A 24,463-nucleotide genomic window follows, 5' to 3' on the forward strand; every position below is an offset into this window, starting at 1 on the left:
ACTTAGGAGCTCCAGACGTCTTGTGTCTATCTACAAATCCCATCTAGAGTCCCACTACACCCCACATTACAAACTCCCAGGGACTACTCCTACTGCACCAGGCTATGCGGCAGGGCAGAGCAGCTCCGGCACAAATGTGTGTGCTGACACCCGTGACACGGGACGGGACGTGACAGACAGGGGGGACACAACAGGAACAGAAAGCTCCTGGCAAGCAAAGTGGCTGCAAGGACTCAGAGAATGCAAAAGGAGATGACCGAGATGAGACAGATGGCAAACTGATGAGGCTCAGAGAACCCTGGAGGAAGATGCTGGCTGAAGGATTTATTCCAAGAACTGCAAAGATGGATACCCAGGAATCCTACGGTCAGAATCCTCTCCCTAACCTCACATTCTTACAAGTCCTAATCCGTTGAAATGGAGCATTGCGGAGCACGGCTGTCCGTGCAGCTCAGAACAAGACCTGAAAAGCCACCTGACTGGATGCTTCCAAAGAGAGATGCAATTCTGATGCCTGTCGGAGCTCCCGAGTCAAAGGTTCAATGGCCTGGGTACCAGGCCAAGGAATGTAGAGATTACAGATGCTAACAATGATGCCACGGTTTCTGCTAGGCTCCTCAAAGGCCTAAGGTAAAGGACATGACACATCCAACCACACATAATACACAAAAGACAAGGGACACAATACACACCGGGACTGCTCTGCCCTGTACACCTCAGCACTGCGATCAAAAGTGAGACTTTGCTTTTATTTCCCCCCCAGGCCTAAGGGGCCGCTTCGTGGACACCCCCGTCTCCAAAGCGGACTCAAAAACCCCTCCCGGTGGGTCCCTGCCCTGCGCCCTGGTTTCATCCCCTCTGTGGGTCGTAGCCCTCTACTTATCTCTCAGACATCTGGGGATGCCGGTCTGTGTCAGGTGCAAAGGAAGGCTGCCTCGACAGCTGGGAAGGTCCTGCTGGCACTGTTGTTAAACAACTTCCTGTTGTTTCTTCGTCTGCTCCAATAAAGTAAACAAAATATCAATGCATAACCTCAGCAGCACATTGGCCAAAACCCAACAATTCTGCCACTCACTCTTTTCCCAAGAATGCCCGGCTCCTGGGGCCGCACGCTTCAGCCGCACTCGGAGGCTGACGCCATCGTCGTGGGGCACGCCTGGGCTAAGAGGAGACGAGGTGATGTGGCGTTGCTGAAACCTGAGTGGACCCTAGCTCCTCCTCCCTACTTCCCCGACTCACCGCAACTCCTCGGCCCGTGCCCAAGGCTACCCTGGTGACACCTTTATATAGAAAAGGCAGAGGCTTCATCAACGAGTCCCGTGATTCTTCCGCAGGGCTCGGGAGAGCGGCAAACCCGGCACGTCAGCCGGTTGGTGACTGGGGCCTGGCATACTCCTAGTGGATTGCCTAAAGCGCAGAAACAGGAACAGATGCTTAGAGTTGCACCGGAAAGTGAGACTGGAGCAATAACAACTGCTTCTGTACGCTACTCAATGCTCACCTTGCCCACCTCACCTTGACTGCTGATGTCCAGCTTTGCTTCCTAAAAAGAAAAAGAACAGAGCTGTAACAGAGTCACACTTTACAATCTCCCTGCAGAGACAAGCGGTGACTGACCTGCTCAGGGGAACCTCCTCACTCGGGATGGGTGGATGGATTTTGCCCTGGATTTTATCCTTCTGCGTCTGAAAGAAAGCGAGGACAAACGTCAAAGGGCTGCAAGATATCTTCGCAGCTCCAAACATCTTCTGTCTATCTAGGAATATCATCTAGAGCCCGGCAACACCCCACAAACTGCGTGTCCCTGAGCCTTGTCCTGTTGCATCAGCCTCTGCGGCAGGGCAGAGCAGCTCCGGCACAAACATGTGCAGACACCCATGACACAGAACGTGACAAACGGGGGGACGTTAAACACGACACATTATGCTTGTGGTGAGGGTCTCGAGGGGAAAAGGCAAAAGGGACCCCAAAGACACAGTAGGTAACACGGTACACCGGACAATACGACGTGGACCGGAACTGCTCTGCCCTGCCCGCCTGCACGCTGCCATCAAATGTGGAGTCTCTCCCTTTAGCTGTCCTAAGAGGCCCCTTGGAGAAGATTGCTTTTCCCTCTGCTAATTTTTAAATCTGTCCCAAGAACTCCCAACCTGCTACCCTCCCTTCTCCAGGCCATGGCCCCCGACTTATCTTTTGGATGATCAGTGATATGAATCCACGTTGCACCTGAAATGAGTCTGCCTCGGAGGGCCCCGTGATCACCTGTTAGCCTCTCGGTCAGCTACAATAAAGAAAAACAAAACCAACGTATGAGTTTAGAGTTATGTAGGCCAAATCCCAGCAAGTCAGCTACTTGCCCTCTCCTGAGTGTGCCTGGCTCTTTCAGGCTCCACCTTCATCCTGATTCCAAGGCTGTGGCCTTTATTATTAGTGGCACCTGGGTTAGAGAAAAGCAAAGTGAAATGGCATTCCTGTGAGTGCAGTGGATGACCTTGTGTGAGGAAAACATGTGAATGCCTCTGCTATGCTTCTGAAAAGCCTTGTGTGGGGGGGCCCTCAAATAAACACCCTTTCTCACCCTGCTGCCTGCAAACCCCCCTGCCCCCCAATAACTCCTAACTGGATACCTGCTCACCCTCCCTCTCCCAGTCACAACCCTCAACTCACCTGAAGCCTCAATCTCAAACATCATTTTTAACACTGCCAGATGCCTCCTGTGACATGATGAATCTGCTGAAAGAAGTGCTGTGCTTGACACAACCTGGGATCTCTGGAAGCTGTGCACCTCCTAAAAACAATAAAAACACAAAACAAGAACAAAACCAGAAATTGCAGATACGCTTTATCACCCCTAAACACAAAATCCGAAATCTTCACCTTAAATACTCCCTGTATTCCATGCCATTTTCTTCACAGTATCTTCAAAGCCTCTATTGCTTTAGATGCCCAGAAACACCTGCTGAAAGCAAGCTAAGCTAAAAGAGGCTCTTCACTGAAATAACAGGAGAGCTCTCACCCCAGCACACCCCAGAGACGGAATGAAGCCCCTCACCAAAAGCTGGGGTTAATATACCCCTGATGGTACCCGCCTCCCATTCCCATGATGCCTGGGAAAAGGGAGGGGGCTAATCCCACCAAATATAGAAGCCCACAGAGCAGCTGCAGCTGTTTGGCTCCTCTGACTCAAATTCAAAGGGAGTAAAGGCCTTGTTATAGAAGAAAGCTCTTCAGAAAAATAACAGCGCTTTCTTTTTTGACACAACTACTTGGAGCAGAAGAACAGAAAAATGGTAAGACATAAAGCATTGTGTTTAGGTAGCTTACCTAGATATATTGGGTAATTTGCTGTTAACTTACATAATTATTCTGTGTTTAACAAAAGCCATCTAATAAATTAACACCCAAAACTCCAGCAGCCCAGCTGGCCCTACCAAATCTCTCTCTTGATACATACAGTAAACAAAAAAACCAAAATCCCAGCAATACCGATCAGAAGTCTAGGAAAGAAACCTCTTGAAATTAATCCTACCTCAAATACAAACCAACCCGTCCAGAAAGTTAGCTTCACTCAAAAAACTATTTACACAGAGTTAATAGGACCAAGAAATAAAACAACACACCCTATAACGACCCACCAACGAATACAACAGCGAAGGAAAAAAACCCATTTTTTTCTTTTTTTTTATTTCAACTAGCTTCCTTTATTAGCTAGAACCAAAGATTTTGCCAGGGCTGTAAAAACAACAACTTCTTTTTCTTCTTCTCCTTCTGAAATGTCCCTTCTCCTTCCCAAATTCCTTACAACTTCCGAGTTTGAATCCAAGCAAAAAGCAAAATTCATGCACTTGTGAGTCCGGTGCTCCTGTCAGATTCTGTCTCACTCCACATCTTCTTACACTTTCAGTCTGAACGCTGTCCTGCCCTGATGGGTTTGACAGAAGAATTGGCACATGTTAAGAGAGCATTTCCCTTCCTCCCTCCCTCCCTCCCCAGAGCTGGTTTCCTTAGCGCATTTCAATCGATCCCAAGCCCGCAACGATGTGCGCTCACCTCAAGGCTCACAGCAAGCACGCAGCAGCTCAGGCTGACTTGGCTCCAGGGCTCCGTGCCTTAGATAGCTGAGAAAACTTCCCATGAACCTCTGTTCCAAGACATTGGAAGGCAAACTCAGCTCCGTCTCAGCGTCTCGGTGGGAGGCGGGAGCACATCTGGCTGAGCCAAAAAAATCCCTTCTTGGGCGGCTGCACTCTGCCGGAAAGGGGAAACACGTGCTAGTGAACAGCAGCTCAGAAACAATTCTTTTCTAATGTTACCTGCTCTACTTGACTGCTCGCTAACACAAGTCTCATTTTACCATTGCAGGGAGAAGGCTGTAGGAAAATGTCTGATGAGCAGCCACAAAAGGCCTCACTCCCTGCTACACAGCCTGCAACAACCTCGGCAGAGCGGAGCAGCCAAATCACCGCGCTCTCCTTGCCGTGGGCAAGGGTAGAAGATGACTGGGGGAGGCACATAAAAAGAAGGGAAACGCTCCTATAAATGCACAGCCATTTGCTTTCAGAAGCCCAGAGGTCAGGATCTTCTCTAGGAAGCCAGACGTGACATGATATTTCTAAGATTTTCTTCTTCATCGAAGGAAATGTACGTACATACCCACTCTTACAAACGTACCTACGGTTCTGGGGTTTTTTTTCTTCTGAAGCTCCAAGAATGATTTCCCACCTTGATTCATTCAGAAGAAACGGCCCCTGTGACTCAGGTCAGAAGGGCGGCCTGCGTTTTTGATCACGACAGCTTTTGGCTTTACCCTGTGAGCAGGAGCAGCCAGAGCTGAGGCTCAGCAGAGGCTGACCCCGGCCAGCCCCTTCCTCCCTTCCCTGTGTGTCACAATGACTTCCAGGCAGAAGGATGCAAAGCAGGTTTGTGTCTTTTCTCTTCAGTGCCAAGAGGTAAAAGATGTAGGCTTTGAAATAACTAATGACCCTCTCTTGGAACTCTCCCAAGGACAGTTTGAAAGCAAAGACAGAAGATTGCTGCTAAATCCATATGGGATAAGGATGAGAGCAGCAAGGATCCGAGGCCAGCAGCGTTGCCAGGCAGTGTCACGTCCCTGCCACCTTGTGACAAGGCACACAGCTGCAAAGCCCCAAAGCCTGCAAGCCCTGGAGCTGCCGCACGGATGGACCTGGTTCCCTTCCCAGGTGCCCAGAGGGACACCTGAGGGCAGGTGTCGTCCCCCGCCCCCCGAGGGCGCACCCAGAGCCCCGGGCAGGGACGGAGTCACTGACGGCTCTCTGGGGACGAGACCCTCCCTGCAGGTGACACCGGCTTGTCCTCTCCCTGTGGCACAGGGACCTCCAGGCTCTAGGACCAGCCTCATTTTGTCAGCATCCAGGTGCTGTGCTAGAGCCAGAGGGGTCAAGGCTTTCCAGAACCATAGGATCCGTAGGATCCTTGCGGTTGGAAAAGCCTTCTAAGGACATCGAGCCCAGCTGCTGCCCCCCCAAGTCAGGTCCCTAAACACCACATCTTGACATCCTTGACATGTCTCCAGGCATGGGGACTTTCCTGGGCAGCCTGCTCCTACGCCTCAGCACCCTTTCAGGGAAGAAATTTTCCCTCCAATCCAATCTAAGCCTTCCCTGCTGCAAGTTGAGGCCATTTCCTTTTGCCGTGTCACTTCTTACCTGGGAGACCTCGGTACTTCAACCTTACCTGCTCCTTCCCTAGGCGGTCTCTGGCTTGGCTGGAGGAGAGGAGAAACACTCCCACCACAGGAATGGCAGCTCAGGAGGTCCCACACCAAGGCCAGGGGGAGCAGCCGTCCTCGCCAGAGCTCGCATGTCCCTTCTTCTCAGAGATTGGCTCTGCTTTTCCTCCCGGGCAGATCTCTGCTGAGTGCTTCACACTTGCCTGTTTGGAGGAGGGGGGGAAAAGAGGTTAGCCAAGTTTTTTATCCAGACTTAGCTGCTGGCTTTGCCTCCTCCTGACTTCCTTCTGCTAAGAAAACAGCTGCCTTTGGACTTCTAGGGGCAACTTGCACGTCATGCCTGAAAAGGAACTACAGAAAAGCGCCTCATTTATAAAGCCTCAGCCAAGAAGACAGACAGCCATGGCAGGCACCAGGCCAGCTCTGCTCCTCCTTCAAGTTGTTCCCAAAGCTGCTGGAAGAACTGAAGGCTACTTTGGCCTTCCATTGCTCTGCTTGTCCCGAGAAAGAGCTTTGAGTGTTGTTACCCCTCCAGAAAGGAAGGGCCTTTCTGTCTCACACGCTCGGTGACACAAGGCTACGCAGCCTCTGCTCCAGGTGGGAAGGGCTTCCTTCCTCCTCTGGCACCTGGCTGGCACAGGGCACAGGTTGCTCAGAGGTCCCGGGGCTGCCCCACCGCTGCAAGTGCTCAAGGCCCGTCGGTGCTCTGCGATGAGGCTCTGAGCAAGCTGCTCGATGGAAGCACGTCCCTGCCCACGGCAGCAGCAGCCTTGGAATGAGGTGATCTTTAGAGCCCCTTGCAACCTGAATTCTTCCATGATTCTGGGAACTGAAAAAAGCGGGGAAAGAAATCTGTAAAGGTCACTAAATGCATCAAAGCACATCCCCATGGATCCAATCCTCAGCAGCCCATGCAAGGCAAGGTCAGAGCTCTCTGCCCACCGAGGACACGGCAAGCAGCACGGACCTTTCTCCCACTCTCCAGCACGGAGAAGTGGGAAGCCAGAGGGAGTCCGTCTGTTTACAGACACCGGAGGGCGGCGGGACGGGGCGGGGCGGGGCGGACGGTCTTACCTTGCAAAGCTGGCGGCAGAAAGGGCGGGCAGCGCCGCCGCCCCGCCGGGATTTTCCGGCCCGCCGTCGCTTCCTGGAGAGGCGCGTGTGCGGGCTCGGGGGGGGGTGCAGCTCCGTTCCGACGGCGTTCGCCCGCCCCCGCTCGCTGCCCCCGGCCCGCGGAGCGCTACGACCGCGCCTCCGCCGCCCGCCGAAAGCGGCCCCGCCGGGCCGCCCCCCCCCCCGGCCATTCTTCTCAGCCATCGTGTCCCTTTTGCACTCCTGAACGTCTTTCACCCCTCCCGGCCATTTACCGAGCCCGCCCCGCCCGCCCCTCGCTCCCGCCCGCCCCTCGCTCCCGCCCGCCCCTCGCTCCCGCCCGCCCCTCGCTCCCGCCCCGCCCGCCCCTCGCTCCCGCCCCGCCCGCCCCTCGCTCCCGCCCCGCCCGCCCCTCGCTCCCGCCCCGCCCGCCCCTCGCTCCCGCCCCTCGCCCTTGCCTCGCTCGGCAGCCGCGCCCTTGCCCCGCCCCCGGCAGCCAGCGGCGAGGGGCAGGGCGCTGGCTCGGGGGGCTGCAGTACCGGGCTCTGGCCACAGGGCGGCAGACTCCCGGGTCCGCGATATCCCCGCCCTTTTGGCCGCCATTTTCAGAAGGTCAAACAAACTCCCGCGACATTGGTGACACGCCACTCCCAACATGGCGGCGCAGAGAGGCCCCCTCGGCCGAGAGAGGCGGTTACTCACATGCCGGTCCGAAACACGCCAAAATACGCCCGCCCACGGCGCCGCTGACCCCACAGCCCATGTTGGGTACACCTAAAACGCCACAAAAATTCCGCCGGGGCTGCGCCGGCGTCCGTGTTCCGTGCAGGCAGTCCGCATAGACACACCAGGGTCCTCCGCTTTCCCGCCCTTTTCGCCGCCATTTTCAGAAGGTCAAACAAACTCCGCCACGCGCCACGCCCAAGAGGGCTGCCTGGCGGCGGCGGCGGGCTGCAGTACCGCGCTCTGCCCACAAGGCGGCAGCACTGCCGCCCACCCCAGCCGGGGGCGCCGCGCGCCTTGGGCCTGCGGGCGGCCAAGGCGGCAAAAAAGAACAGGGGCCATCCCCCCCAAAAACTCCTCTAAAAATAAATGCCAGAAACCTGCCTCTTACCAAACAAGAACCAAATAAGCCCCCTTTCTTTCATGCCTTCTTGAAATAAATTTGATAGTTCTAGTTTTCCTAGTTCTATTCACACGCATATTTAGACCGGACAGTGATGTGTTACGTCCTTTATACCATCTATTATGCCTATTCCTATTATCTGTATTTATTCATACTTTGTGGTTTTAGCAATATCATTATATATTGACTGTATATTTCTCGACTTCCATTTAGATTTCTATCATACTTTTATTCTTCCAAAAAAAATCCCATCTCTAACCAAACAAATACCAAAAAACCCTTCTTTTCAACTCTATTGAAATAGTTTTATATTTAGAGCTTGCATAATTAGATTCACTTTTATAGTCACCGTTTATACTGATGCATTCCATTCATCATTACATATCACATATCTATTATTCACATCATAGAGATAAATCATTATTTTTATCATGTACCAAATCTACTGCTACAACTTCTTTTTTCTAATATTTTCAATTTTTATATCCATCTTGATGTATTCATGAGATCTTTTTACAAGTAGATTTCTACCTTTCTATCATTTGTATTTGTAGTTTTTATAATAAAACCCCTGCTTTTGCCAAGTAAAAAACAAAACCATCCTTTCTTTTAAACTACTTTTAATAATGTTGTTGTATTTACAGTTACCATATCTATAATGTTTTAGATATTATATCATAGTGATGTACTAGATTTATAGCCGTTTCCTATAATATACCATCATAAGATCTATACGGTATCACTTGTATTACGTGTTGTATGGATTTATGTAACTTTACATTTACAATCCTTTAATAATTTGATCTATATATCTGCATAGATTCGCAACACATTTCTAGATTTAAAATTTCCTTTGAGCTGTGTTTATATTTAGCATCTCTATTGATATATCTATCAACATACACAATGCTCTTTGAAAAATACAATATCTTATTGGAATATATCATGACTTAAGTTACCTGTTAAATTTTAAATAGAGATCGAATAGATCAAAATGAAAGTTTATTCCCATTTCTACACATCTACTCGTTTTGTTTAAAGATAGCTATCCTTAGAATTTTACATTTAAAATCCAATTCCTAAATGCAATGACAAAACAAACAGCATCGAATTCCCACCAATGTCTTCCAAAACCATCAAGATACCTCCACCAGCCAAACGACTGCCAGCGAAAAAAACACACAACACTCTTTTCACTAACAGTTCTCATCACATCAGAAAAATGGAACCAAACGAAAAGAAAACCCTTGAGAAACACACGCAGCAAATCACAAAAACCTCTAAAAAAACCCAAACCAACTCGCTCAACTCCAATCAGTGCCACTGACCCTGAACGTTATTTTAAAAACTAACCAAAATTCTACATCTACACTAACTCAAAGAATAAGCAATACTCTGTCAAAAGAACTTTAGAAAGCGAACTAATGAACGAAATAGAAAAAAAACAAAAAATCTCAACCACTAAAAAATAAGAAAATAACTACCCAAAAAAAAAAAAAAACCCAACTTAAAAAGACCCACCATATAAATACCCACGTTCCCAAAAATAAAACTGATCAATAACCACCAAATACGTCAAAGGACAACAAGAAACCAAAAGAAAAAAAAAAACAAAAAAACAAAAAAAACCAAAAGAAAATACATTTGTAAAACAAAAGTCCCCCAAACCAAAGCAACTTTAATTTACCTCAAAAAAATTATTCCCAACTGAAGAATAAACGCATAGAGCCTCATTCGATCAAAATAAAAATACCACCCAGAAATAAACACAAAGCCGAAAGAGAAACGTAACCATTGACAAGATCTCCCAAATGATCCGTCACAATAAAACGTACACTACAATCAAACAAACCAAAGAAATAAAAGCCCTGGAAGACGAGAAACACAAACGCAATTAGAGAGATTTTAAAAACCCCGCCGCTATTAACGACACGACGCCACCTCGAACCCACCGAAACAAACGCTACACGCCCACGCTAATAAAAGCCACGGCGACAGAATTAAAATCCGAGCCGCTGCTTCACGCAACGACCCGTAGAAACCATTGCACGCCTTTAAAAACAGAATAGCCCGGCAAAAAAAATATCCGACTACGGAACTCGATTCAAACCAAACCTTTATCGTCACCACCCGAAGAACCGAGAACCGTACCGGTCAGGAAGAACGCCATAGCCCTTAGCGCACACCCACTGCGACCAGAACAAACCCGTGCGATCGATCCCTACAAAGCACCTCCGAACCACGACACCCAAGAACTTGCGGCAGCCCAACCGCGCGCTGCCGGCCCCGGACGGAGCGCGGCTCCCGGCGGCAAAGCGGCTCCTCCGGCGGCTGCTCCGGCGCGCAGGGGCGGTGCCGCCCCGGAGACCCCCCCGCCCCCGCCCGCTCCCCCTGCCCGGGGGGCCCCGGCGGCGCCCGAGCCCCGCGCCCGGAGCGGACAGAGCGGCCGGCACCGGCCGGGCCGGCGCAGCAGCGCCCGCGCCGCCTCTGCCGCCCTTGGCCGGCCCGGCGCCAGCTGCCCTCGGCTCCGCACGGCGGCTCGCACCGGCAAAGCGGCTCCGCCGCTGCCGCGCCAAATTCCCCGTGCGCCTCGGCACCCGCCCGGCCCGGGCCGGCAGCGCTCCCGAGCGGCAACGCTCCGGCCCGGGCCGCGGCCACAAGAAGCGCCCTCAAATGCAGCGGCACAGCCCGACTGCAGCCCTGCAAACGCCGCCAGAGCTGCGGCTTCCCGCAACTCAACCCCGAAACTGACGCCGCGGGCGGCGCTCACCTCGCTTCAACAAGGGCAAAGAAATGGCTTCTCCCCTTCAAGTTCATCCCCTAGGAGAGCAGAAAAGAAGGGGCTTTCCTCCAATGAAATCCTTCAAGCCATGTGCAAGGGGGGATTTTGACCTCCATTCAAACCCTTGCTAAGGAGGGACACCAGCGCTGTCCCCTCCATTTAAACCTTAGGATGATGAAAATGGGCTGGCTACCTTCAAATCAAAGCCATCCGATGACAACAATACTTTGCCCATTCCCGTTCAAATGGAACGCAGGGATTCCCTGTCACCCCTGGGATACCCCTAACAGCCGGGAAAAGGCAGCTTTTCCTTCAATCGACATCCTTGGAACCGCAAGCGAAAGCGGATCCCCCCTAGTTCAAACACAGACAATATTAGGAGAGTAGCTGCTTGCCTCTCCTTCATTTCTTTTGTCTTCACAAGCTCCCTTTTTGTTCCTGGGGAAGCGGGGAGGGGGGACTGCCAAGATCCAATTGAAAAGGGAAAGGACCAAAGTCCCCGCTCCAAATCCACACGCCCTCAGCCGTTCGGCTGCTGCTTCCCGGCGCAAAGATTCGTCCCTCGGCACCTCCTTGAAGCGATGCTCCGCGGATCCAAGCGCGTATCCAGGTGTTCGCCCAGACGCTGCGAGAAGCTCTCGCAGTCCTTCCATGAGACAGCCCCGGGAGCCCCCCCGTGAACCCCTCTACTCAGCAGCTCCATGCAAAAGGCAGCTGAGGCGAAGCCTCCCCCTAAAACAGCCTCGCACCCCCCCCCCCCCCGGCAGGAGCCGGCCCCTCATCATCCTCACAGCTCACACCTGGGGCTGCTCCGAGCCCCCCATCATCCTCACAGCTCACACCTGGCGCTGATGCCGCTCTCCAACAGCGCCTCTCCCCGTCCAGCACACAGCCCGCTTCTCACAGACACAGAGCCAACAGAAATCTGCTCCGGGTGCTGGCTTTTCTGAGTCCGTCTGCTTCCACAATTCAGACACGGACGTGCGCTGATGGCACTGAGGGAAAGCTTTCCAGTGCACAAAACTGTCATTCTGGTAGCACGCTTTGAGACGCCTGCAGAAAAAGCAGAATCAGCGCCGCCTCCTAAGAGCCCTGCTGAGGAACCCCGCCCTCCTTGGGACACCCCCAATGCAGCAGAGCTCGAAAAACGAGGGCAAAAGTCAAGCTTGGAGTGGAAAAAGACAATAGAAATACAGCAGCCTTTCAAGAAAGCCTTCACACAGTAATAGTGGGAGCCGGTCACATTTCTTCTTTCCTTGCTCTCTGGAATGACATCAATACGAAGTAAAAAACCCACACGAAACACAAGGCAGAGCTGGGATTTTACACGTCTTCCTTTTGGCTCTCGGGATGACAAGCGCCTCTTCCGGGACTGCGACACGCTTTGGGCGCTGGCAGAGAACGGAGGCAAAAGGTGCCAGAGAGCCCTTTCTATCGCCTTCAGCCCCTGCAGCTGTTCTGAGGGTTCCAGGGCACAGCTCGGTCCGTTCCTAGATCAAAACCTCACGGCAATATCTTCAGAACTACTACCCATCTCCAGTCGGAACCTTCTACATTCCTGTAAACAAATGAGTGCATAGAGAGGGTTTCTCCCCAGCTGAGTTTAGAGACCAATTCCTATTCTTTAGCAATACCTAGAAAACCGAATGCCTTGCCAGGTTTTAGCATCCTACACCCACTCACCCCTCCCTGTGCATTTGGTGGCAGCTTTGGGTCCCTCCGGGGGACGGCACCCAGCGTGACCCCCGCCCCTCGCCCGCCCCCCACCTGCTCCTGCACCGCCGTGGGGCTCCCTCTCCCGGGCACCTTGGGGTGCCCCCAACGGCATCAGAGCCCCGAGTCTTCACCCCGCCTTTCCCTGACCCCCAAAGAAGGCTCCGAACGAATCCGACTGCCCCGGACAGCAGCGCAGCGCTTCCCCCAAGCCCTTCCCACACGTGCATGGCCCCAGCAAGGGATTCTGCTGCAACAAGAAAGGGGGGGCAGCCCCCAGAAGGCTTGAGGTTCCTGCCCAGCCTCGCTGTCACGGGCCAGGGGCAGCGAGAGAGGGAGCGGCACAGACGGCGGGGACGGCCCGGCACGGAGCGGGGGCCGCTCTCAGCGCGATGCCGGCAAAGCCGCAGCTCCGGCGCTGTCGGCCGCGCTGCTTGAGCGGCACGGGGGGATCCGCCGAGAGCCTCCGGCCCCGCGCGGGGACTCCCGCAAGGGCCCAGGGGCGCCGGGCTCCGGCCCTCGGGGCTTTATTCTCCGGCAGCCCGAGCCCCGCGGCTGCGGGGCAAAGAAGGAAAGGGGGCACGGGAAGAGAGGAGCGAGAGCAGGGCACGACAAAGGGCGGCGAGGGAGCTCGGGCTGTGCAGGAAAGCGGCACGGGAAGGGAAAGCCCGGGACGAGGGTACACGGAGGCTGGGCAGAGGAAGGAGACAGGGGGAACAGAAGGGAGTAGCGGGCTAGGGACAGGACAGGAAGGAGCCGGCTTTGCGGGGGGAGAGGGAATGGGGGAAAGGGAGCGAGAGAAGGCGAAGACGGGGAGAAGGAAGGAGGGCTAGAGAGAGGGACAGGCGGGGAAGCCTCCCAGAGCCCCGGCTGCACCCCGAGCCCGGCCCGGCGCCTCGCCCTACCCGGGATGCTGCGGCGCTCGGCGGAGCTCGGCTCGCTCCGGAGACGCTCGGCTCGAGTCGGCTCTTGGCGCCTCAACTCGGCTCTTGGCGCCTGCATTCGCCTCTTCGGCTCCGCTCGCCTCGCCTCGGCTCCCCGACGGCGGGCGGGCAAGCGCCGCCGCCTCCCGTTCAGCTCGCCCGGCTCGGGGCTCTCCCGCTGCCGCGTCCCGCGGGTGGCCCGGCCACGGCGCGGACACGACCGGGAGCGCGGGCTCGGGCAGGAGCTCATTAGGCTGGGAGCGCACTGGCGCTAAGCAGCGCGCACGAGAGCAGCAGGCTCGCTTCGCCTGAGCTCGGCTCGCTTCGCTTCAGGCAGCCTCGGAAGCCTCGCCTCGGTTCGCTCGAGGCCCTCAGGGTCGGCCGCTCTCGCCTTGCTTCGGCCGAGCTCGTGCGATTCCCCCGAAGGCGGCGGCGTTCGGTTGTGTTTTTAGAAATAGCCTCCTCTATCGATTGGATCTCTCTACAGTTAGATTTATATTTCTAGACTACGTCTATTAATCCAAACAAAAGCCCCATCTCTAACCAAATAAATACACGAAAACACCTTCTTTTAAACGGTATCGAAATATTTTTATACTTTGTGTAATTATACTCACATTTATATTTATCGTTTCTTTTGATGCAATCTATTAATAATTATCTATAATATCTATAAAATTCTAGACATGTATTTAAAGTATTATCTATATTATGTATCGTATCTACTGCTGCAACTGATTTTTTCTTCTAGTTTTAAACTTTATCTGTATGTATTTATGATATCTTTCTAGACTTAGATTTCTACCTTCATATTCTTTGTATTTATCATTTTTATCATCAAAACCCTGCCTATTGACAAGTTAAAAAAACCGCTTTCTTTAACGATCTAAAAAATATTTTTATATTTATAATTTTCATATTTCTATTTATAATTTGCTCTCTAGTACGTGATAACATACCTGCTCCTGCACCGCAGTGGGGCTCCCTCTCCTGGGCACCTCGGGGTGCCCCCAGGGGCATCAGAGCCCCGCGTCTTCACCCCCCCCCCCCCCCCCCCCCCCCCCCTTTTCCTCTAGTTAGAAACTACACTGGAACTTTTTTCTGGAAACAAAGACATGACCTAAATCCTCTCCCCATGTCCTAGACAGACAGATGTTCAGTTCTTAGTTGACTGGGCAGCAGTTTCTTCAATAGAATGATAAACAATATGGAAAGGTTTTAGCTACAAGCAAATAGGCAAATCGGAACAAGGTCCTGGTGGCCAGCCACTGCAGTTCTTTTGAAGCAATTTTTTAAACAATCAAATACTGATACCACAAAAAATAAAGCAAAAAGCTGACTACTGGCTAAGAAAGAAGGAAAAATTAACTTTTGACGACAACAACAACATTCCAAGGACACAGGCTTTTTTCCAATCTCAGACCTTATTACTACTACCTCTCTTGGGAATTCTCATCGTGGATCCCAAAAGGAATAAATCCCTCAGCGTGTCCTAAAGCACCAAGGAGCTACCTACAAGTGAAGGTGGCTACTTTCAGTGCAGACACAGCTGATGACACAGCAGTAGCACAGTTCCGTGCTGCACAGGGATAATACTGTCTCCTCTTCTCCAGCAGCTGACTCTCTCCTGCCATGGCTTCTGTAAATGCATCAGAGCACGACCTTAAACACAAACAGGCAAGAAAACACCATCCGAAGTCTTTCATTAAGCAGTACAAGAAGGGTTCCAAGCAGAGACCAACAGAATTTCAAGGAAGCAGTATGCAATTAAACCCCCTCAGACTCGTTCAAGTAGCCGGCAAAATGGAACCATTCAGAAACGACAAAGAAAACCCCCCCAAGTATTTATACAGGAGTCCTTAATGTCAGAAAGGGGATGACAGGTTATGTTCAGATAAGATGAATGTTTATTTGGATCTATAAATAAACTTCTCTCGTGGTCCTTTGCCAAAAAATAGAACCTACAAGTGAACACCTACACCTGCCTCAAGAGACCTAACGAGCCCCTGGCAGCCACCGGCATCAAAGCGCAGTGGATGTTTCTAATCCAGGCTAAGGAGAACAATATCACCTTTTGTTCTCTCCAGTTTGTTTCCTCTGCAGTCCTAGTTGCTTCTTATGATTTTTACAGTCTCTGTATCTTCTCGGGCAGCGCTGAGTCTGACGACCGGGATACGAGAGTCCTTCCCTGCCCTACGGAGAGAACCAGGAAAAAAAGTTCAAAAAAGAACAGGGCAGTTTGAAGTTAATACCTCCGACGAGAAGCAGCACCCGACAAACAGAGCAACGGTGAACAAAGCGTGACACCTCCCTGGGGACAGAAGACTTACAAACTCTCCGGGATTTACAATTCTAGTAACCAAGCCCTTCAGCACAGCAGCCAAGTGTCCCATTAGGTGGTGCTGCACCAAAGCACGATCCGAGAGGTTCCAAAGAGTGAAATGCACGTTACTGTCCAAAGACGTAAAATCTTGCAAAATAACAAAACTACAATAGATCTAAACTACAGGGCAAGAGTACAAGTGTTAGCTTGAGGAGCTGGAACCATCCAGGTGAGCAACTGCTAACCGGATCCTCAACAGACTTTGAGGAACCCTTCAGGATACAGAAGGGTTTTCCCCAGAAATTGCACAGGCCGAGTTTTGATAGAAGTGCACTTGCCAGATGCTCAGAAACGTCACCCATCCTCCTCCGGGTGTCCTGAGAGAGCTGCGAATGGCTCTCACCTGGTTTGAGCTGGTTCTGTAAGGGCTCAGGCTGAATTTCACCAGATGCAACCAAACTGGGCAACACCCAGTGGGACAGAAGGAACCCAAAGCTTGTTTTACCCAAAGCTTGGGTAAGCAGAGCTCCAGCAAATACTGAGGAAACGGACAGAACGGGGTAACAAATAATAAACATACCTTTTTTTTTTTTTTTTTTTTTTTTTCTTTTCAGATGAGCAAAACAATTAAGGAGAAGGTGAAAACCTCACCATGACTGAACATTTCATCACCTGTAAGCTGACCATCCTTAGCATAGAGGACTCCAAATTTAAAATTCACCGATCCCAGGAAAATAAAACCAAATATTATTTGGTAAACAGTCAAACAGAAGACATAAAAATTTGTTTCCTCTAATCTTTGCATACATCCTACACGTTAGAACATACATTTTATACCATCTCCTACTACACAATAATTTACCTTTAAACTTTGATAGTATAGCATAAAATCATTAACTTAGACGGGTGATCAATTATTATTAAATTGGTGCTTCAAGTTATTTTTGCTGTCAGGTTCAAAAAAACATGACTTCTTTTTACTGTAACGAGCAATTGATTTAGAAGTCATCAAAAGCCCATCCAAATACAAAGCCGTATTCACCGGACGGGTCTGTGAGCAAGAAGTAGTTAGGCTTGTACTCACCTCTTGCCCTTCAAGAACCAATAAATCCTGTCAACAAAAACAGCATCTTTAGCCCCCTCCTATTAAAGATTCTACAAGGATGATGGTTTTATTGGTGTTTAGAAGTTTGGATTTGAAATGGCCAGTTCAATGGATAAAGAGACAGTTTAAGTAGTATTAGATTATTATTATTATTCTTATTAGCTACTGGAAGAAACAAACCAGTAGGATCTATACTTAATTACTTCTATTTCCAGGAAATCATAAAGAAAAAGAACCAAACCAAAAAAAGTCACTTCCTACCTTTTGTATCTCAGGATGAAAAATGTCTCTTGGGCTCTTCTCCAGTTTCTCCAGACTCCTGGCACTGAAATGCAAATGAACGAGTGCTTTATAGGAGGGCAAGTGCACATTCCAACCCCGAACCCCCAACCGATGGCAGTTACAGCGCTTACAAAATGAATCCTTCCCAGAGCCTCTGGGAAATGGAACGGTTTGTGCAACTGCCATTTCTTCCCCAAAATACTAACTCCCAACACTTCCTAAACTGAGTTTGCATTTTAAAAACAGAAATTAGGGAGACTCAGGGTGGAGATCAGGTTGAAATTGATTTCCTTCTAAAGCACAGGGGCTCTGTTCCATCACCCTTCACTTTGGCTCCACACGGAATCACAGGGAGCATTTTAGGAGGGCTCAAGAACCAATTCTATTTCTCTCTTTTTTCTAGTGCTCTCTCTTCCTAAATAATTCAAGGCAAGTCAAATGAAAAAGGACAAGTTCAGCAGCAAATTCACACTTTTTCCCTTCGTCTGCTCAAGAACAGGCTTTAAAACCACTTCTTGCTGCCTTCAACGGTCAAGACTTGCAAAACGGTTTCGCAAGTTTGATAGGTTTATCATAAAAACCACAGAACGCAAGCTCTGAATGACAGGAAAAGGTACACAGGCAAATATCTCAGCTGATGGTGGCTTATTTGTAAACACAGACCTTAACGGAGATTGCACGGAGAATGTTTCAGTGGGACTCGAAGGGAAAAATATTTTCTGAGTACCCTGTAAACAAGAAAAGCTAGGATATATTACAGGACATACCCACGTGTTCTGCATATTCAAATAGGATTATCAATAAAAACATTTAAGAAGGAAGAAAACCAAGGTAATTTTACTCAGCTATATTTACTGCCGATTTAGAGGAAAAAAAACAAAAAAAAAAAGTGAACCAGAAACGCCTACAGTAGAACTTTAAAACAATTGCTTGGATAAAAGCAGCTCATGGAACATGAAGTAGAAAAAAAGCGAAACCAGTATCAGACCTGCCTATTTTCTTACTATTGCACAAGAAAATCCGACAAGCGGTAGAAAGTCACTGCCTAAAACCGATCCTAGGATGTAACCGAGAACAATGGAGGCATTTGCTAATCTAAACGGAAACCTTTTCCGGACCCTAGTGTCAAATCACACGTTTTGTCTCTCAGCAGCTCGAGGCTGGAGAGCATTTCCCCTGGGGGTCGGGAGGGCAGGGGCACAAGGGGCTGAGTTTGCCGATCGCACCTGTGCCATCAGAAGGATCCTGCCCGGCGCTCCTTGCGCTCGCCATTCTCCGGGCCATCGCTGTGTTTTACTGCTCAGCGATGCCGCTCCATCTGTTTGCGTGGAAGGAAGAGCCACGAGCACTGAGGCACTCAGCAGCCGTGTCATGCCAGCGATGTCGAGCGCTCTCTGCTCGCAAGGCTGAGCACGCCGCGGAGCCGCCTCCGCAGCCGCTCGTCCGCCCCCGCCCGCAGCAGCGGCAGCGGCCCGAGGGAGACGGCTGCAGCTCGGCGGCTCCCGCGCCTCCGCCAGCCCGAGGGCAGCCGCCGCACAGTGACCGCGGCAGCGCCCGGCGCCGCTCGCCCGGGGCGGCTCCTGCAGCTCCCGGCCCGCGGCAGCAAAGCACCGCCTGGCGCTCCGCCATCGGCGGGCGGCAGCGCGCCCCGCCCGAGCTCAGCCCCCGCCACCGGGACCGCTGAGCGAGGCCGAGGCACCGGGCGGACGCCCCTTCCGCGCCGCTCGGCTCCGTGCGGGCGGCCGGACGGAGGCTTCGCCCCTCCGGCGTCGCTGCCGCGGCTCCGTCCCGCGTGGGACAGGCGCCGGGAGCTCCCCGCGCCCAGCCCGCTCCCCCGGCACGCGGCCGCCTCGGCCCGCCAGCCATTCATATGGCGCGTCGGCCGTTGCGTCAGACGCCGCGCTTTACGGCCGCAGGGCCTGCCGGGAGTTGGAGTCTCGGACTGACAGCCACCGCTCCGTTCTCCGCCACCGGGAGCGGCGCTCCCGCCAGGGGATCAAACGGCTCCTTCGCTCCTGGGCGCGGAAGCACCTTAGGCAGCACCGCCCCTCCCGAATGTCCTTTCTTTTCCACTCCTAATCTTTTTTCTTTTTTTCACTCTGTTTTTCACCCCCTTTTCCACTTTCGCGCTTTCTTTTTCACTCTCACCCTTTTCCTTTTTCATTTTTTTTCTTCCTTTCTCTTCCTCCTTTTTTTTTTCTTCCTTTCCTTTTTCCTTTTCTTTCTTTCTGTCTGTCTTTCTCTATTTCTTTCTTTCTCTCGCTCTCTTCCTGTCTCTCTCTTTCTTTCTTTCTGTCTGTCTCTCTGTCTCTCTTTCTTTCTTTCTCTCTTTCTCTCTCTCTTTCTTTCGTTCTCACTGTCTCTCTTTCTGTCTCTCTCTCTCTGTCTCTCTTTCTTTCTTTCTTTCTCTCTGTCTCTCTTTCTCTCTCTCTTTCGTTCTCACTGTCTCTCTTTCTGTCTCTCTCTCTGTCTCTCTTTCTTTCTCTCTTTCTTTCTCTCTCTTTCTTTCGTTCTCACTGTCTCTCTTTCTGTCTCTCTCTCTCTGTCTCTCTTTCTTTCTCTCTCTTTCTTTCGTTCTCACTGTCTCTCTTTCTGTCTCTCTCTCTCTCTGTCTCTCTTTCTTTCTCTCTCTTTCTTTCGTTCTCACTGTCTCTCTTTCTGTCTCTCTCTCTCTCTGTCTCTCTTTCTTTCTCTCTCTTTCTTTCGTTCTCACTGTCTCTTTCTGTCTCTCTCTCTCTCTGTCTCTCTTTCTTTCTTTCTCTCTTTCTCTCTCTCTCTTTCTTTCGTTCTCACTGTCTCTCTCTCTCTGTCTCTCTTTCTTCCTCTCTTTCTCTCTCTCTCTTTCTTTCGTTCTCACTGTCTCTCTTTCTGTCTCTCTTTCTTCCTCTCTTTCTCTCTCTCTCTTTCGTTCTCACTGTCTCTCTTTCTGTCTCTCTCTCTCTGTGTCTCTTTCTTTCCTTCTCTCTTTCTCTCTCTCTCTTTCGTTCTCACTGTCTCTCTTTCTGTCTCTCTCTCTCTGTGTCTCTTTCTTTCCTTCTCTCTTTCTCTCTCTCTCTTTCGTTCTCACTGTCTCTCTTTCTGTCTCTCTCTCTCTGTGTCTCTTTCTTTCCTTCTCTCTTTCTCTCTCTCTCTTTCGTTCTCACTGTCTCTCTTTCTGTCTCTCTCTCTCTGTGTCTCTTTCTTTCCTTCTCTCTTTCTCTCTCTCTCTTTCGTTCTCACTGTCTCTCTTTCTGTCTCTCTCTCTCTGTGTCTCTTTCTTTCCTTCTCTCTTTCTCTCTCTCTCTTTCGTTCTCACTGTCTCTCTTTCTGTCTCTCTCTCTCTGTGTCTCTTTCTTTCCTTCTCTCTTTCTCTCTCTCTCTTTCGTTCTCACTGTCTCTCTTTCTGTCTCTCTCTCTCTGTCTCTCTTTCTTTCTTTCTCTCTTTCTCTCTCTCTCTTTCGTTCTCACTGTCTCTCTTTCTGTCTCTCTCTCTCTGTCTCTCTTTCTTTCTCTCTTTCTCTCTCTCTCTTTCGTTCTCACTGTCTCTCTTTCTGTCTCTCTCTCTCTGTCTCTCTTTCTTTCTCTCTCTTTCTTTCGTTCTCACTGTCTCTCTTTCTGTCTCTCTCTCTCTCTGTCTCTCTTTCTTTCTTTCTCTCTTTCTCTCTCTCTCTTTCGTTCTCACTGTCTCTCTTTCTGTCTCTCTCTCTGTCTCTCTTTCTTCCTCTCTTTCTCTCTCTCTCTTTCGTTCTCACTGTCTCTCTTTCTGTCTCTCTCTCTCTGTGTCTCTTTCTTTCCTTCTCTCTTTCTCTCTCTCTCTTTCGTTCTCACTGTCTCTCTTTCTGTCTCTCTCTCTCTGTGTCTCTTTCTTTCCTTCTCTCTTTCTCTCTCTCTCTTTCGTTCTCACTGTCTCTCTTTCTGTCTCTCTCTCTCTGTGTCTCTTTCTTTCCTTCTCTCTTTCTCTCTCTCTCTTTCGTTCTCACTGTCTCTCTTTCTGTCTCTCTCTCTCTGTGTCTCTTTCTTTCCTTCTCTCTTTCTCTCTCTCTCTTTCGTTCTCACTGTCTCTCTTTCTGTCTCTCTCTCTCTGTGTCTCTTTCTTTCCTTCTCTCTTTCTCTCTCTCTCTTTCGTTCTCACTGTCTCTCTTTCTGTCTCTCTCTCTCTGTGTCTCTTTCTTTCCTTCTCTCTTTCTCTCTCTCTCTTTCGTTCTCACTGTCTCTCTTTCTGTCTCTCTCTCTCTGTGTCTCTTTCTTTCCTTCTCTCTTTCTCTCTCTCTCTTTCGTTCTCACTGTCTCTCTTTCTGTCTCTCTCTCTCTGTCTCTCTTTCTTTCCTTCTCTCTTTCTCTCTCTCTCTTTCGTTCTCACTGTCTCTCTTTCTGTCTCTCTCTCTCTGTGTCTCTTTCTTTCCTTCTCTCTTTCTCTCTCTCTCTTTCGTTCTCACTGTCTCTCTTTCTGTCTCTCTCTCTCTGTGTCTCTTTCTTTCCTTCTCTCTTTCTCTCTCTCTCTTTCGTTCTCACTGTCTCTCTTTCTGTCTCTCTCTCTGTCTCTCTTTCTTTCCTTCTCTATTTCTCTCTCTCTCTTTCATTCTCACTGTCTCTCTTTCTGTCTCTCTCTCTCTGTCTCTCTTTCTTTCTTTCTCTCTTTCTCTCTCTCTCTTTCGTTCTCACTGTCTCTCTTTCTGTCTCTCTCTCTCTGTCTCTCTTTCTTTCTCTCTTTCTCTCTCTCTCTTTCGTTCTCACTGTCTCTCTTTCTGTCTCTCTCTCTCTGTCTCTCTTTCTTTCTCTCTTTCTCTCTCTCTCTTTCGTTCTCACTGTCTCTCTTTCTGTCTCTCTCTCTCTGTCTCTCTTTCTTTCTTTCTCTCTTTCTCTCTCTCTCTTTCGTTCTCACTGTCTCTCTTTCTGTCTCTCTCTCTCTGTCTCTCTTTCTTTCTCTCTTTCTCTCTCTCTCTTTCGTTCTCACTGTCTCTCTTTCTGTCTCTCTCTCTCTGTCTCTCTTTCTTTCTCTCTTTCTCTTTCTTTCGTTCTCACTGTCTCTCTGTCTCTCTCTCTCTGTCTCTCTTTCTTTCTTTCTCTCTTTCTCTCTCTCTTTCTGTCTCTCTCTCTCTCTGTCTCTCTTTCTTTCTTTCTTTCTCTCTGTCTCTCTCTTTCTTTCTCTCTGTCTCTCTCTGTCTCTCTTTCTTTCTTTCTCTCTCTCTTTCTTTCTTTCTCTCTGTCTCGCTTTCTGTCTCTCTCTCTCTCTTTCTTTCTCTCTCTCTCTTTCTTTCTTTCTCTCTGTCTCTTTCTTTCCTTCTTTCTTTCCTTCTTTCTTTCTCTCTTTCTCTCTTTCTCTCTCTCTCTTTCTTTCTTTCTCTCTTTCTTTCCCTGTATTTCTAATCTGGGATTTCCATTCTGGCTTTAGGATAAAAAAGCAGCAGTAGAAACGTTCAGGCTACCGGGGAGTGCAAAAAACCCCAAAACGGTAATGATTTTAGGAAAACTATTTCCTCCATGGGAGCCTGAAATTTTCTACAGCTGCAGGTGACATCGAGCTTTTATTTCTTCTTCTAGATAGTTTATACTTAATACTCTATTTATACAGCGCCCCCTGCCGTCTTCATGGGCGCACTGCAGGCACAGCGCCCTTTGCCGCCTGCATGGGCGCACTGCCGGCACAGCGCCCCCTGCCGTCTGCATGGGCGAACTGCAGGCAGAGTGCCGCCGAATGACGTCACCTCGTCGACACGGCGCCCCGCCCCGGCCCCGCCCCCAGCGCCCCTTGGAAAGACCCCAAGGCGTAGCCGTTTTGCCAGCTGCCTGATCAAAATGCCGACACCCACCTCGAGCCCTAGAAACGATTTCCCGCGACGCCGAACCCTGCAGGCGAATCGGAATGCCATCATCGCAATTGAAACGCCACAGAAAAGCTCGTCGGGGCCGCGCCGGCATCGGTGTTCCGTGCAGGCATTCCGGATAGACACACCGCCGGGGGCCCTCCGTTCTTCCGCCCTTTTGAGAAGGTCAAACAAACTCCGCCACGCGCCACGCCCAAGAGGGCTGCCTGGCGGCGGCGCCGGGCTGCAGTACCGCGCTCTGCCCACAAGGCGGCAGCACTGCCGCCCACCCCAGCCGGGGGCGCCGCGCGCCTTGGGCCTGCGGGCGGCCAAGGCGGCAAAAAGGAACAGGGGCGATCCCCCCCAGAAGCTGCTCTGAAATAAATGCCCCAAAACAACCAGGAAGAAGAAAAAAATCCTCCTGCCTCTAACCTAATAGGATAAAAAAAAAAAAACCAAAAACACCAAACCAAACCCAAACCCAACAATTTCTTTTAAAAAATACGTAAATATTTTTTAAAATAGTTTTTCATATTAATATTCACCTTTCTATTTATAATGCGTATTGATGTATATTTATACATTTCTATTTATAAATAAATTTCTATTCTATATTACATCTCTCCCTAGTACTTAAATTTATTTCTCTATTTTTATACATATTTTTACATAGTAAGTATATATTTGTTAGGATTTTTGCTTCTGTAACGTTTACATTATTTAAAATAATTCCCCTGCCCCTACCCGGATAAAAGCCAAAAAGAACCCCCTTTAATTTCGACTGCATTTAAATTTGTAAAAAAATTATTTTTTTTTCATCTTTATATCCACATTTATATTTCAAATGTATATTGATGTGTAATGTTTATTTTTACATTTATAATTTCCGATTTTTTATAAGTTTATATTCTATTTTACATCTGTTCCTATTTCTTCTATTTATTGACATCTTTTTATTCCTATCTTTCTATATTTCATCTATATTTCTGTGTTAGGATTTTTACTTCTGTAACTCTTCCATTATTTAAAATAAAACCCCTGCCTCTACCCAAATTCAAGCCAAAAAGAACCCCTTTCTTTTCAACTCTATTTCAATCTTTTTTAAAATTGTATCTTTCAGGTTCATGTTCACATTGACATTTAAACTGTATATCAATGTATACTCTTATTTGTATTCTATATTACATCCCTTCCTATTATTTCTATTTCCTTAGGTTTTATATTTATATCTTGATTATCTATCTCAATATTTAGAAACAGGTAAGAGTAATATCTATGTTCATATTATTTCAAATAAAAACCCTGCCTCTAACCCAAGAAGAGCCCAAAAAACCCCAACCCTTTCTTTTAGACAATATTTGAATAGATTTTACCCCTAGGTTTTCCTATTGATAGTCACATTTCTATTTATAATGTGTATTGCTTACTGATCCATTTCTCTTTATCAATGTCAATTTATAAATCAATTGATATTCTATATTCCATCTATTCCGAGGACTTATTTCTATATTTTTATACGTATTTTGATTCATTGATTATCTATTTCTGCCTTCAGATTTTCACTTCTGGAACACTTGTGTTATTTCAAATAAAACCCCTGCCTCTACTCAAACAAAAGCCAAAA

The 24,463-nt window shown here is 49.4% G+C and overlaps 1 protein-coding gene across 2 annotated transcripts in view; it reads right to left on the reverse strand.

The window, feature by feature from the left end:
* Positions 1-3,663: 3,663 nt before the first annotated feature.
* The window catches only part of LOC129134156 (uncharacterized), a 91,622-nt gene continuing 70,822 nt past the window's right edge, over positions 3,664-24,463 (reverse strand). The window contains exons 1-3 of one of the 2 annotated variants that reach the window (XR_008536137.2): positions 5,716-6,986; positions 4,051-4,248; positions 3,664-3,922 (exon numbers count right to left, since the gene is read on the reverse strand). The gene's annotated coding sequence lies outside the window, so the exon portion shown is untranslated. Of the gene's footprint in view, positions 3,923-4,050; positions 4,249-5,715; positions 6,987-24,463 lie in introns of those variants that run through there. The other variant, XM_077173133.1, reaches the window with a different exon arrangement.

Source organism: Agelaius phoeniceus, unplaced genomic scaffold (assembly GCF_051311805.1).
Source record: "Agelaius phoeniceus isolate bAgePho1 unplaced genomic scaffold, bAgePho1.hap1 Scaffold_184, whole genome shotgun sequence".
Taxonomy (NCBI): Eukaryota; Metazoa; Chordata; class Aves; order Passeriformes; family Icteridae; genus Agelaius; species Agelaius phoeniceus.